The sequence below is a fragment of the Rattus rattus genome, chromosome X (genome assembly GCF_011064425.1).
Source record: "Rattus rattus isolate New Zealand chromosome X, Rrattus_CSIRO_v1, whole genome shotgun sequence".
NCBI classification, from domain to species: Eukaryota; Metazoa; Chordata; class Mammalia; order Rodentia; family Muridae; genus Rattus; species Rattus rattus.
The window spans coordinates 22,293,442-22,302,598 of NC_046172.1; positions in this window are offsets into that span (position 1 = coordinate 22,293,442).

Here is a 9,157-nt window from a genome sequence, read left to right on the forward strand (position 1 = left end):
AAATGTGGAACTGACATTATTGTCTCTAGATAAACATCTTGCAGCAATGATAATTTGGGAATGTTCTAAATCTGGTAGAACTGGACATTCTCAGTTGTGTGATTTTTGCAGTCTGCACAGGGTCTACATTCTCTTTGATGAGAATTGCCAGGACGACAGGAAAATAAATCAGGCATTCTAAGCGAAGACAGCTTGATTTGGCCCTTTAATCTTGGTTAAGGCTGAGGTGTTTTTCAAGAAGAAAGGCCTTGGGTGAAATGGGTCTTGGAGATTGTTTCAAATTGCATTCTCCACCCCAGAAAGAGGTAGCAACATCAATGGCAACAGCCACATGGAGTGCCCCTGTTGATGTAGTCACCAGGAAGTTCAGGCCAAACTGACATTAATAGTAAAAGGGAAGGAAGAAAAGCCAGTATTGGTGATAGCAGTAACTTCAGTGGCACACTGAGAGAACTGGTGTGCATTCAGAGACGAAGTGGGGCAGATGACAAGGCAACAAAGTCAAATCAATCATTTAGAGAGCTCAGAATAAAAGAGTATATAGAAACTAGGACATTGCTGCAGTTTAATAGAGGCTGTGTCCTGGCGGGGACAACCTTGCCCACCCTCAATCCAGATACCTAGTATGCCCTGGCGTAACATTTTAAAGATTCCCAAGGTTTCCTCATTGGCTACAGAAATTGAGGCTTGACTTTATCAGGCTCCAACCCCTACCCAGCCTCTATCTTGCTGTAATAGGGGCAATATGGTGCTTGGTGAGAGTGTCTGACAGCTATTAGGTCCAAGTATCTGTGCTAAAACTTATGCTAATATTTTGAACCTTTTTTTTCCTTTATCTAGAACAACATTAAGCATCAGCTCAAAGCACTATGAAAAGGGAAAGAGTAAAAGGGTAAGAGAGAGAGACATACACATACAGAGAGAGAGAGAGAGAGAGAGAGAGAGAGAGAGAGAGAGAGAGAGAGAGAGAGAGAGAGACAGACAGACAGACAGACAGAGAGAGAGAGAGAGAGACAGACAGAGAGAGAGACAGACAGACACAGAGAGAGACACAGAGAGAGACAGAGAAATACAGAGACAGAGAGAGAAACAAAGAGACAGAGACAGAGAGAGACACAGAGAGAGACACAGAGAGAGGGAGGGAGAGGGAGATGGAGAGGGAGAGGAAGAGGGGGAATATAGCCTTGTAATTTAGTACCCCATCCCACTTTCTAAACAAAGAGTCTGAAAATTTCATTTTACACAGCCAGCCTCACAGCATTTAAACTTCAAATGTAATGAATATATACAATATTAATGGCAGTGCACTCAACATTTTCACATAAATTTTCCTGGAAATTCTGCCTCATGGACATTCATTAAGCTGAGGGAGTATACATAGAAGATGTTCTTGGTAGGGACAGAGAATGTGTGATGCACCTTATGTGTATTCCATTTTGCCTATTGGGATGCTGGCAAATGGTAAACAAACAGCTCTCTTGGTAAAAATTAATAGTCTGGGGATGGGAGAGGTGGCTCAGAGGTTAAGAGCACTGGCTGCTTTTTCAGAGGTCCTGAGTTCAACTCCCAGAACCTACATGGCTGCTTACTACCTGCGGTAATTACAGCTCCAGGGTCTTTTAACTCTCTCTTCTGGCCTTTTCAAGTATCATATGCATGTGTATAGACAGGAATGCAGGTAAACACCCATACACATACATTTTATTTAAATAAAGGAAATGAATTAACAGTATAGTTTGTTGCCAATTTCCATGTTGTAGTTACTTTCATCGTGGCTGACTCAACACTACCATCTGATGAGAAATTTGGAAGAGTCACACAGCCTTATAGAGTATGGAGTGTTTTTCCCATATACTAGAAGAGACACTGAAGAGAGGTTGAAAAAGTCAGAAGCATAGATAATATAAGACAGAATACAATTCATTCATTAAGGATGGATTTTGAGACTGATAAATATTTTTATAAATGTATGCGATTGTGTGTTCATTTGGTTTAATTTTTAAATGGCTATATTTAATAACCAGTTTACACAATTCCTGAAAATTTAGCAACTGGCTCTTGTGAACTTGTACAAGCTGGTCCAAGTGGTGTGAGGAGACATGAGGTCACTTGTGCTGCTAGAAGCCAGTGAACACCAGCTATGTAACACACTAGTGCCTCTGAGGAGGCGAAATAGGGAGGATAAAGTATGGTTATGGGTGCTCCTGAGGGATGGGCACCCTAAGGAGGTAGAAACTGGCTTCACAGTTTTAGACATTGTTTGTCCCATTTATTCCCATTGCATCTGCCTTTTTTCCCTAGTTCTCCCTAATCCAAAAGAAAGTAGTTGTATTCTACCCACAGCCTTCAGGGCCTCAAAAGCCTCACTTGCATCTAGATACCAGAGCCAGATTCTTCTGTCAATAAGGAAGGTGTGTGTGTGTGTGCATGTGTGTGCGTGCGTGCGTGTGTGTTGGCAGGGTGATTTTCATTCTTGTTCACATCTGCCTTGGTTTCTCTTCCTATTGTTATGATAATGCATTCTGACAAAAGCCACTTAAGAACAGAAATGGTTTCTTTTGGCTCATACTTCAAGTTACTGCCCATCATGGTGGGCATTAGCAGATTGATGCCCTAATCAACCACATCAAATCCGCAATCTAAAAACAGAGAGATGAATGCTTGGCAATGCTCAGCTCACTGCTTCCATTTTATACAGTCTAAGATCTCTTGCCCCTAAAATGGTCCTGTCCACAATGCTCAGGTCTTCCCACTCCCACTAATACAGTCAAGACAGTCCTAACTACAGGTGTGCCCAGATGCCTGTCGCCCGGGTAATTCCAGAGTCTGTTGAGTTGACAATGTCAATCACTAACACATCTAATAGCAAAGTTAGAAGCCCAGACTAAAATGAAACATAGGAAGTTACTAGATCCTTTCTTGTTTAACGAATTTGAAAGTGCACTCTTTGAGAATGTCAGGGGATGCTGTTAATCTATTACCTACCTGTGGAGCTGGAAAACACTGGGAAAGCTGCATGTATTTTCCTCCAACAGCCAATACAGCTTGTGAAAGTCTGTTTTGTGCCAGGCACCATGCCAGATGCTGGAGACTCATCAGTTCCTAGCCTGTTTAAGCAGCCCATGGAAAGTGTAGGAATCAGGGTTCACATTTGGACTTGCTAAAACCTGGACGCTGTAATCAAACAGATCAAAGTTCAAATCATGGTTCTGCTACTTGGAAGCTGCATTACAAGTCACTTAATCTTTCTAAGACTTCGTTTTATTTATTTTGTCATGTGGATATGAACGCTTTGTGTGGCCATGGTTCAAGGAGTTTATTGTACAAATGAGAGAGAGGGCTCTCATATTAGGTTTTTACTGATGTGAAATAGATGCTATGACCAAACTTTATAAAGAAAAATCATTTAATTGGAGCTAGCTTTAGAGTTAAGAGGTTAGTCCATTATTATTACAGGGGTAGAACTATGTAGAATGGGCAGACATGGTGATGGAGAGGTAGCTGAGAGTTCTACATCCAGATTGGCAGGAAGTAAGAAGAGAATGAGACACTGGGCCTATCTTGAACAATTGAGTCCTCAAAGCCCACCCCCAGTGACATACTTCCTCCAACAAAGCCATGCCTCTTAATAGTGCTACTCCCTATAGGCTTATGGGGCCATTTTCATTCAAACCACCATTGGTACGCATAGGAACATCTGGCTATTGCTGTAGATTACCTAGTATCTCAAAGGCCCTCTTCAGAGTTGAAATGGGATGAAAGCTCATAACTCACTCTGTCACATGCCCTCAGTTTGGAAGCAGGTGACATTACCTATAAACTACCACATCGCGAAGGACTTAAAATGATCAAGTTTCATTTTTGTCTGAGTCTGGGATCCATCATCTTGCTTGACATCTGCAATGGTCCCAGGGACCCTGCTTTTACTGATTAAATACACAATGTATATTGGGCAACCTCTAGCCACCTGCTCCTTCCATAATAATAGGCAGCCAAGCTGAAGGCAGGATGCCACCTTACCTAGCACCTTCAGTGTAGTCGTAAGAGACCAGCCCGGTCCAACTAGGGAAACTGTGGCCCAGTGTTGTGCATGAACATAATGGACACTCCAGGAAGATGAGCAACAGCAATAAATCACTGTTCCCCAAACTCTAGGCAGGGCTGCCAGAGGGTCAGTTATTTGGAAAATCATGTGCAGTCTCATAAAGACTAGATGCCTTACCCGTATGTCATCTTGTGACCTTGTGGTTATAATCTGACATTTGGTCTTGGATTGCTGGTGTCCTTAGTTCTTTAGCAGTGTCCCTCAACTACTGTATTGAGAAATTATTCACCCTACCAGTAACCCTGGAGGACTGGGCCAGGATTCTCTCTGCAGGAGAGACTGGCACAAGAACCAAGCATTCTTTGTTGAGTCAGAGCTAGGAACCTGTTATTCAACTGGCCAATTCCATGAATGCATAATCTTTTGTTCAAAAATACATTGTGCTTGGTTTGGACCAGCCTTGACAATTGCCAAGCTTGAGGGAAAAATTGCAGTCAGTAACTTGACTCACCTAACTAGTATGTTTGCCAACGGATACCAATAGCTCCTAGTGTAAACACAGTAGAATCCGAACACAATCATTGAAACTGCTCTGACTGAGGATGTCAGTGGCTTCCAAGTTGTCAAATCTTATGCTTAGGTGCCAGTCTTCATACTATTTGACCCATGAGCAGTTGGGACAGACTGATAACTATCTTTCTCTAGAGACTTCTGAGATTCCATCCTCTCCTGGTTTACCCTATTTATTTACTGATTTCTCACTGTCCAGGATGGTCAATCTGGGTTACCAGTTTTATCGGGTCTGGAATTAACTAAGAGATGAGTCTCTGGGAGAGTCTGTGATGGTATTTCTTGGAATGAATGATTAACTGAATGGAGAAAACTTTCGAACAGAATTGGCAATGCCTTCTGGTGAAACTCCGCATATAAAGGAGTTGAAAGGAAAAGTAGGGCTGGTTTTGCCTGCCTGCACTTCCTCCTCACGAAGGAGTGCATCTACCTCATTGGTACCTCGGTTGATGCTGTCCTTAGCTGACATCAGAACTCAGCTGCTTTGACCATCCAACATATACTGTAGGCTACTGCCTCTCCAGGAATAGTCTAGGCCTTCAGTACCAGACTGGGGATGCTGAGGCATGTAGCCCCGTGGACTGGATTCTCAGTTTCCCTAGTATGAAGATAGTGGTTGCAAACAAAGCTACTATTTTATTAAGCCAACCTAGTATGTCCCCTTTTATAATATATACTTATTCTATCAATTCTACCCCATTTAGGAAACTGAGTAGTACAATATCCTTGTTGGTAAGTTCCATCTTCCCAATGTCAAAGTTGTAGGATATCCCCAGACTTGATTTTCTTATCCCACTTTTCCCCCTCACTATCTAGGTGATTTATGTCCCTGACCTTGTACAATGATGCCTCCCCAATGAACAAGTCTAGTTCCTTTCTACACTTGTACATATCCACCTGCCTACTGGAAAGGAAATATTCCCTTGGTGGTGCAATACATATCTCACCCCTGTTCTTCCTACAGAAATACACCCTTCTAGTATTTTAAGTCAAAAACCCCAGAGGCACTGTTGACTGTCTTTTTGGTACTACACATCATATCCATCAAAAGAACTCACTGTGTACACTTAAAATGTCCTACACATCTAAACAATCTATCCATTCTATTCTCATTTAACTCATATACTATAACCGCTGCTTGTTTCTTTTAACACAACTCTCATTGAGGTTCTCTGAATCTATAGGAATTGCTCCTGCCTCAAGCCTTTTGCTTTTGCTTTTCTGTCTGCTTAGACCATGTCTGCCAGATGAGATTACTTTCTCCATCTCATCTTTTATGTTCACTATACAGAGATTGCTGAATCAGAGAGACTTTTACTGACCATTTCTCATCATTTTCTTTCTTTAGCTTGATGTTATTTCGTTATAGCTCTTTTCACCACATACTATACAATAATTTTATTTGTTTGTTGTTTGTCCTTACCAGTATATAAGCTTCTTTACCTTCCTAACCTGTGGATCAAATTTTGCTACCAAGTAATTAACACATATACTATTCTGTTTGCAACTTTTATATTTTTTGAGTCTTGCTATAAATACTGGGCTGCTTTAGAACTCATTAACATGCCCCAGGCTATCTTCATACTATGGATATTGTCCTGCCTTGACCTTCCAAGTACAGGGATTGCAGGTATATAATACCATGACAATTTCAAATCCTGATTGGCATCAGAACCTGGATACATGTGTCTTCTCTCAGGCTTTAAGGGATGCTAGGACATTACATTCTTGCTTTTACCTTAAGGATCTAATTCTTCCTACTTAGACATACTTTTTAAAGAGTGCTGAATAGGTGCATCTTAAATTGTTTTTTTTTTTATATCTGTAAGAAAATTGGTGTTCTGACTCTTCTAGAGGTTGCTTAATCTGTAGCTAGGTCTCTTCTGTCCAAACGAATGGTTCTTTATACCCCTTTTCCCAAATGCCTTACAAGTCTATCAATAACTCAGGCTCGTTATGTTATTTTAACAATCAATTCAGGTCACACCTAATGAGCTTACAGAAATCTAATGATGACAATTAATATTTACATGCCTGGAAACAAACTCAGCTTACTTTTGCTATATGTACAACTCAGCTTGTGGTACCAGAACTATTCTGGCATGTTATGGCAATTGTGGGCTCTGGACACCAGGACTGTTTAGATTAAATAACATTAGTTAATCAGGTGTAAGTGACTGGATGAAGGTTAGGCAAACATATTCATGTTTTAGTTATTACTATTACTGCATTTATTGTCTGTCTGGTTCTTTTTGACAAAGAACATAGATACTTGTGTCGTCCATGACCCCACACTCATGGGAAATATGGCCTTTCCCCCTCATGACTCCTTGTTGACACATTTGTCTATTCCCCTCAATATGAAAAATTTGCACCTCTAGTTGAATTTTGAACTAATCTAACGTCAAACAGGAAACACAATTGGAGTAAAGAAATTATATGGAATCTTAAAATTTATCATCGAACCAGGACACTTGACAGTAGAGAAGAAATTATTAAAACTTAGTATGGGACAAGTATAAAACTCAGGCCATCTGCATTGGCAAACTAAAACATCAGGTAATCCAGATACATAAAAATACTCATGCTAAGGAAAGTTTCTCCAAAGATCAGCGACACACTTGAGGGGGAGTGTTAACATTGTAAATTATGTTTGGTGTATGTCATATGGAGGAATGCAGCAGTTTAAGAAAACTGTTTTGGCTGTGGTGCAGTAGCATTCCAGAAGGACAGACTGCCTGGGATCCTGCACAAGGATAACATCATCCTATCTGGTAAGATGCTATCTCCTATCTGGAAAACTAACATCTGGTTCTGGTTCCAAACCATTGAATTCTGGTATGCGCTTGGACTGTGCCAGCCAGTGGGTGATGGATACCACTTTGGTTCTGCTTGAAAATGCCGTAGCATGCAATTATATTGTGCATTGTGAAAATCCAAGATTGATGAAGTGTACCTGGAGCAATGGTTTGAGTCTTCCCAGACCAGGTGCAAGTGAGCAAACTTTCAGATGAGTTTAGCTTCAGCCATCTATGCCATCTGAAAGGTTCTCAGCCAAAACCTGCCTAACCAAGCCAACACTGAGTTCCTGACCCGTAGAACTGAAGAGACACAATACATGGTTATTGTTTGAAGCCACTGAGTTTGTGGGTGATTTTCTGTGCATTAATGAATAACTAGAACAGGTACCTAGGTGCTATCTCTTTCTTTTTTTTCTTTCTTTCTTTTTTTTTTTTCCGGAGCTGGGGACCGAACCCAGGGCCTTTTGCTTGCTAGGCAAGCGCTCTACCACTGAGCTAAATCCCCAACCCCGGTGCTATCTCAACCCAGTGGCCAACAGTCGTATTTTGTCAGTGGGAGATTTAAAGCAAAGATAAGAAGTGAAGATGATAACTTTGAGGAGGACCTGCAGATATCTACTCAACACAAAACAAGAGGCCAATAGTCTCGTTTCCTTTTTAAAATTAATTTCACATCCAAATATCTGCCCCCTTTCCCGCCCCACTCACAGGGCCCCTCCCCCACCTCTTTCCCTTATTCTTTGAGAGGGTGGACCCGTCTGTGTCTCTCCCCACCCCGAAGCATCAAGTCTCTGCTTTAGATACTTCTGTCCCATACTGATTGACTACACAATTAGTTTTCTCTAAACTGCTGTACATCTCTTATTGGAGGTCTAACTGGGAATCTCAGACTCAATGTGACTCAAGGTAAACTGTGGACATCCTCTGAATGTTTCTCTTTTGTAGTCTTTCCTCAACTTAGAAAATACAAAACAAACAGAAAACTAAAGTGGAGCAGAATAAACTTCAGAGTCATATCCAATGCTTTGATTTAGTTCACATGTTGAGTTCTTTAGCAATTTCTTTGGGTTTGACCTGCAAAACATAATCAAATCATCTTCTAACCATTCACGCCACATCTTTACTACTCTAAGTCATCCCTAGCTCCCATCTGGTAGGCAGTAGTGATGAAGAGACAGAGTGATACAGATAAAAGATAGCAATTCTTAAAGCAAAATGAAATTTATTTTTATTAAACTTTTAAATAACATTATAGACTTGCATGCACTTAAGAAATAATACTTAGACATCCTATGTACCCTGAATGCTGTTTTCCTTGACAACAGTAGGTAAAACCACAGTATAATAGCACAAAAATATTTCCATTGAGCTGGTTATGATACAGACATTCCCATCAGTAGGCTCTTTTCTATTAGTCTTTATAAAGGTGCCTGTCTCTCTTCCATCACTCCACTCAATCCCTTACCAGTTGTATCCACATTCTTCTCTATAAGTTGCAAAATTGTGTTATTTCAAAAGTGTCCTATAAAACAGATCATGTAACTTTTTTTTTTTTTATTAACTTGAGTATTTCTTATGTACATTTCGAGTGTTATTCCCTTTCCCGGTTTCCGGGCAAACATCCCCTTCCCTCCCCCCCTTCCTTATGGGTGTTCCCCTCCCCACCCTCCCCCCATTGCCGCCCTCCCCCCAACAGTCTAGTTCACTGGGGGGTTCAGTCTTAGCAGGACCCAGGGCTTCC